The sequence below is a fragment of the Phocoena sinus genome, chromosome 3, assembly GCF_008692025.1.
Source record: "Phocoena sinus isolate mPhoSin1 chromosome 3, mPhoSin1.pri, whole genome shotgun sequence".
In the NCBI taxonomy this organism is placed as follows: domain Eukaryota; kingdom Metazoa; phylum Chordata; class Mammalia; order Artiodactyla; family Phocoenidae; genus Phocoena; species Phocoena sinus.
The window spans coordinates 95,674,489-95,680,214 of NC_045765.1; the positions used below are offsets into that span (position 1 = coordinate 95,674,489).

At 38.0% G+C, this 5,726-nt stretch overlaps 1 non-coding gene across 1 annotated transcript; it reads left to right on the top strand.

The window, feature by feature from the left end:
• The first annotated feature begins 315 nt into the window (after positions 1-315).
• Positions 316-421, top strand: LOC116752469. The gene has a single exon (XR_004349535.1). It is a non-coding gene; the product is annotated as a U6 spliceosomal RNA (small nuclear RNA).
• Positions 422-5,726: the final 5,305 nt, after the last annotated feature.

The window sequence follows — 5,726 nt, forward strand, 5'->3', positions numbered from 1 at the left end:
ATGTGACTAATCCTTGATCTTAATCTTCTGTTAACAGTTTTATGAAGCTATCAGGTTTTCCATTAGAATTCTTTAATTTCTTACCCAGTTCAGCAGTATGATCTGAAAGTTATCAGAAACCTGTACTTGTCAAAAAGTCATTTCTCTGACTCTTCTTGAAGATGAAGCATTTTTTGCAAAAGCATCAAAATAAAACAATAATGGTCCATAAATGACAAAACACTTTAAAAGGCACAGTTAAAGATCTGATTACAATGCAATTAACAAAGAAACTTGATTAATGCTGTGAATACAACATTTAAGATAATAACTAGAGTGCTTGCTTCAGCAGCATATATACTAAAATTGGAACGATACAGAGAAGATTAGCATGGCCCCTGTGCAAGGATGACACGCAAATCACGAAGCATTCCATATTTTTGATATATGTATACATATAGCTGATTCACTTTGTTATATAGCAGAAACTAACACAACATTGTAAAGCAATTATACTCCAGTAAAGATGTTAAAAAAAAGATAATAACTAGAATTATAACTGATAACATTTTACCAGGACATATCAGATTTTTAGAAATTCCATATAATTTCTAGAATATCTTTTTAATAATATTTACCCATACAATATAACCTAAGAAGGTTTGTCGCCGCTCATTTGACAATGCTTTCTATGTAATTTAACATAGCAAATAAGCCTAATTAGTTTATTATTCCTCTCTCTGAGATGCTTCAGGGGTCCTCTCTGAAGCATCCCAAAATTAGCTAGAGGTCAAAAGAACTTCAATTAGAATTTGATATTTGGAAATTTTGTCAAAATACCAAAAAGGTTTCAAAACACCTGGTCAAATAGTATCATGGGTCACTGTGGAATAGTACTTATTCACTTAGTCAAAGTGACAATAAAAGATTTCAAAAGAAAATTATAACAGATTACCAGTTAAAGAACTTATGGTTACCAGGGGGGAAGGGGGGAGGGATAAATTGGGAGATTGGGTTTAACATATACACACTACTATATATAAAACAGATAACTAACAAGGACCTACTGTACAGCCCAGGGAACTCTTCTCAATACTCTGTAATGGCCTATATGGGAAAAGAATCTAAAAAAGAGTGGATATATGTATATGTACAACTGATTCACTTTGCTGTATAGCAGAAACTAACACAACATTGTAAATCAACTATACTCCAATAAAAACTTTAACAAATAAAATCCTCCCCCCCCCAAAAAAAAAGTCGATCAATATTTTAAGAAAACTTTGTCCTCTTAACAGAGAGAAAACCAAAGTCAGGTTTTGTACCACATTAACATTAAAATTTGCTTACTTAAATTTATTCTAACCTTAGCCCTGACTACACATAGTATTCCTTTCTAAAGATTCTTTTATTTCTCACAAATCTTCTACAACTTTCTATATCCATATTAATTTGTCCCTTATTTTCCTCCCCATTTAGAAATAACCAGCTTTAGGACAAAATTACTTTCTTTTCGCTTAACAAAAAAACATTTCCATTCCTTACACCTTCTTTTTCCTTGGATACAAAGATATTTATTTTACTTACTAATTTTTAATAGTTTTAATTGCATATTTTAATTAGAATTCTTAACCTTAAAAAATCTTAGTTTCTAGCAAAAACTAAGTAAGCAATTATGAACTGTTTGTCTTATCAGCACATTCTGGTTGGCAAACTTATAACATTTCTATAACCTAATTTCTTTCCTCAGTGGGGTATAAGACATGTCCAAGGAACCTAAACATCTTAGTTTTTCTCTAATAAGACAAAAGTAGGTAAACTTAGACTTGTTTAGCAATTAATTTTCCAGTATCTTATTTGGAAATGATCTGAATATTCAATGAATTCCCATCATTTAACTTCATTTAGCAGTTTCAAGTCACCAAAAATCTAGAGAAAATATTTTAAGTAGACAGTCCTAAAACACTCTTATCTCATTTACATTTAATTTGCTTAAAAGTTTCATCTTATCAAGTTATATTTCTTGCTGACAAATTTTAATAACAGGAATAATAAGATCTTATTTGATTTCTAGTAAACCTAGGTACAAGTATTACACTTAAATAATGACGACTCTATTGACCTTTCTCAATACTTAAAGGCCTTTTAAAATAAATAGGGGAGGTTTAGGGAGTGGTAGAAGGATTGGTAGGCTGGGATTGTTTTTGGATTCACATTTCTAGTCCTGTAAAGACTAGATTTGTAAAACAAGGATAGCTGTTTTTAATTCCTCAAAGAATTGGGTGACCCCCCTAATGTTATCAAAGGAATGACATACCAATTCACCTACGTTGGAATGCTTTTCCTTCCCTCATTTTAGCTCAGAGGAGGTCAAAAAAAAATTTTTTTTTTTTTTTCTATCATCAGGCTCTGAATATCAGCTAAATTTAGGAGTTTAGTCAGACTGGTGGCCCCTCATCTTGGTAATCCATTTACAAAAACTTTTGAGGATGCTCCCTGGGTTTAAGAAATTCTTTAATTATGGTCCTCAGTTTGGCCTTTGATCTGAATAGTTTCACCTACAGCCTCTCGCCTACAGCCTCAGGTGGTCCCATTTCTAAAGTAACCATTTAATAGTCTCTTCGGAGTGGAAAGGCAACCCAGACAGAGGATTACTAGGATGAGTACTCAAATAAAGGAGGACAGAGGGAAGCAGTAGTTATGTCATCCTTAAACTTTGTTTGTTTTAGGTACCTTTTATATCATTAATCTTTCATTAGCCTTCTACAACAAATCTTTCAATGAGGCTATTTTGGAATTTTGAAGCCTTTGGGGGCTTCTGCATACCAATTAAAATAGGTAAAGTATTTTAAGATGAGCGCTCTCTAAAATTTTAACAATTTAGAAGACTCCAACTCAAAGGGTCCAAGGAGCTAGCTCTGCAAATATTTTCTCTGGCTAATCTGATTTTAGAAAAGAGAAAAATTCTTACCACTCTTGCTTCCAGCAGACCCTGCAGGAAGGGAATCCAGGAGACTGACTGACATGATAAGAAAGTGCTTTCTGCTGGCTTTCTCTGTGTGCACAAAATTCAGTTTTGGAGGGCCAAAACCCCATCTTGGCCATTTCAGGGCAGGATTTCTTTCAATTCTCAATTAAGTACTTGAAAGCATACATAAAACCAGCTGGTATCCCCAGAGTTGGCTGTCTGTTGGCCTTTGAGGCACAATTTCCCATTATCAATTCAGTAGTCTAATTCGGATATGAGATTTGATCTGAACAGCTTTCTGAGGACAGTGTGGTGGAGCGGATATGAACTGCTTCTGAGTCTAGCTCCCCAGGGAGTTACCCTTGGGCCAGTTAGACTCTTCTAATGTCTCAGTTTCTCCCTGTGACAGTTTAAAAACGCCATGGGTGCTTACAGCACTAAATGATCAGTCCTTATATTGTGTGTCCCTGGAAGAGCAGTATTTACTTAATGGTTTTAGTGGGGTGCCGCTGTAGGACCACTACACATCACAAGGATTGATCCTCAGGCACTAGTTAGGTTCTAAGTCACCTGAGAACACCTTGTGGCTCGAAGCAGCAAATGTCCCTTGTTCTTTGGAGCTGAATAATTCAGTCTCTCACTTTACTAACAAAAGTTTTGTTCAGACCAAATTTACATATATTTTTTCTAATGTGTTTCTCATATAAATTGTAGCATTCTCTTGATACTTTCTACATCCTACATCCTTCTTTTAATATCTCTTAGCCAGTTCTATATAGAAACCTATTTCTCTTTAATGGTTACATGGTATATTATTTCTGGATGTACCAACTTTTTTTTTAATCTTAAAAAGTATTTATTGACATCTCTCTGTAAGTGAATCAAGTGGGTGTAAAGCTTGGAAATCAGCTAAACCCCATTATAAAAATAAATTACAAAACAAAACAAAGACAGTGAAAGAGAGAGAAATTCTTACAAAATTCGTTCAGGGGCTGAGATGCAACCTGGATTGACCACATCTAGACCCACAGCTGGATGAGACATAAGGCTGGACACTCTTGGGGCTGAGAGTTTTGGTGAGGTTGGGTGAGCAAATGCAGACCCTTTAAAGTAATACTGCGTGGTACCCATTCCATGGGTCCCAAATCTCCAGGTTCAGGGAAATCTTCCTACAGCTAAAACATGCATGGGAAACCCAGAGGATGTGGATGTACCAATTTTAAAAAAATAGAAACTTAAATGGGATGGAAAACTTATAGATTTTTCCCAATCTCCTACATTTAGAGAACTCTATAACAATAGCTAGTATTCATTATGGTGACACAGACTTGTCTTTGGAATCATTTTTAAAAGACTAAAACTTATGTTCAGGATAATTTTGCTTTAAAGCATATTTTCAATGAAATTGTGGAGACCAAAGACCCCTGGATGCTCTTTATCTTACTATCCACCCTTTGGAAATATTCCTTATATTCATTCCTGACCAGCACTACTCTTTGCCGCCACTAGGTGACGCTCCAACCACAATGTCTCTATGAGCCTCAGAAAACCTTCCTACACAGTCCTAGGTCAGGCCCCACGTTAGACAATGCCGTGTTGAATGAAATCACATTGCGTGAAGTTTGTTTATAAGCCCAATGAAGTTTACACAGAACCCCAGAGTGAGGATGACAATTGTAAAGCCCTCTATTTAGGAAAGCAGTAGTAAGGAAATGACTAAGGCAGGTGGGGTACTAGTGATAGGCCCAGCCTTTTTTTCCTCCTGGGGATGCCGTCATCACTGGTTGCCCCAGTGATGCTGAAAGGCGAGGCCACGACCCAGCTCACACAGGTATCTTCCAGGACCTTCCAACTACCACAGCCTGGCCAATGTGTGCACTAGGGTGAGAAGGTCTGGGAGAAGGATGACCGATGTGGGGGCCTTAGGTCTGCACTGGCCGTGCTCTGCCCTGGTGTGATGAGGCCAGACTTCCACAGTCTGTGAACAAAGCTTGTGTCCCCATTTCCTGGAGTTCTTTCGGTTACATTCGGCTTCCCAAGTGAGTTTTGAGTCACTTCCCAAAAGAAAGACATGGACATGTCAGCTTCAAAGGAAGAGAAATCTCCACACCGAGATCAGTTTAAAAACATAGGCCAGAGTGTGTGATGTACTCACAGATGTGAAAGTGCCGCAGAAAAAGAAGAAATCTGGGTGGGCCAGGGTACTAGAAAGGTTTCATGACAGAGGGGGCACTTAGAATGAGAGAGCTGCAATGTTTGGAGGGGGCTAGGACCTTGGTGAACATGTGGGCACTTCACAAGGCCCCTCAGAGTCCTAGAGGCTTGGGGAGGCACCCCAGGAGGCCAAACAAGGCGGGCTCCCAGCCCAGCACTCCCACCTCAGCCCAAGCAGCTCCAGTTTGGTGGGCTTCTGTACAAGCCATGTCAAACCAAGCCCCCCCACTGCTTTTTTCTTTTCTTTAAGTTGGAATCACTGATCCAGTCCAAAAAGCACACTGGGGGCCATCCCAAAGTCACACACACAGTGGGGAACATTTTGGACATGCTGAAGAGGGGAGAACGGGGTGTCCACGTAGACAAGAAAGAACCACATATCACCTGACCCACAGTTTAGAAAAGCACGTTTGTCAAACCATGTAAAACTAAAGACAGTTTGTATTTGCCTCTCAGGTTCAATTAAGAGAATTTTCTCTTACCAGAGACACACATGGAGGCTCAGATGCAAATCACATTTAATACCTACTAAACCCCAAACCACACCCTTAGAACCTGAAAAGTA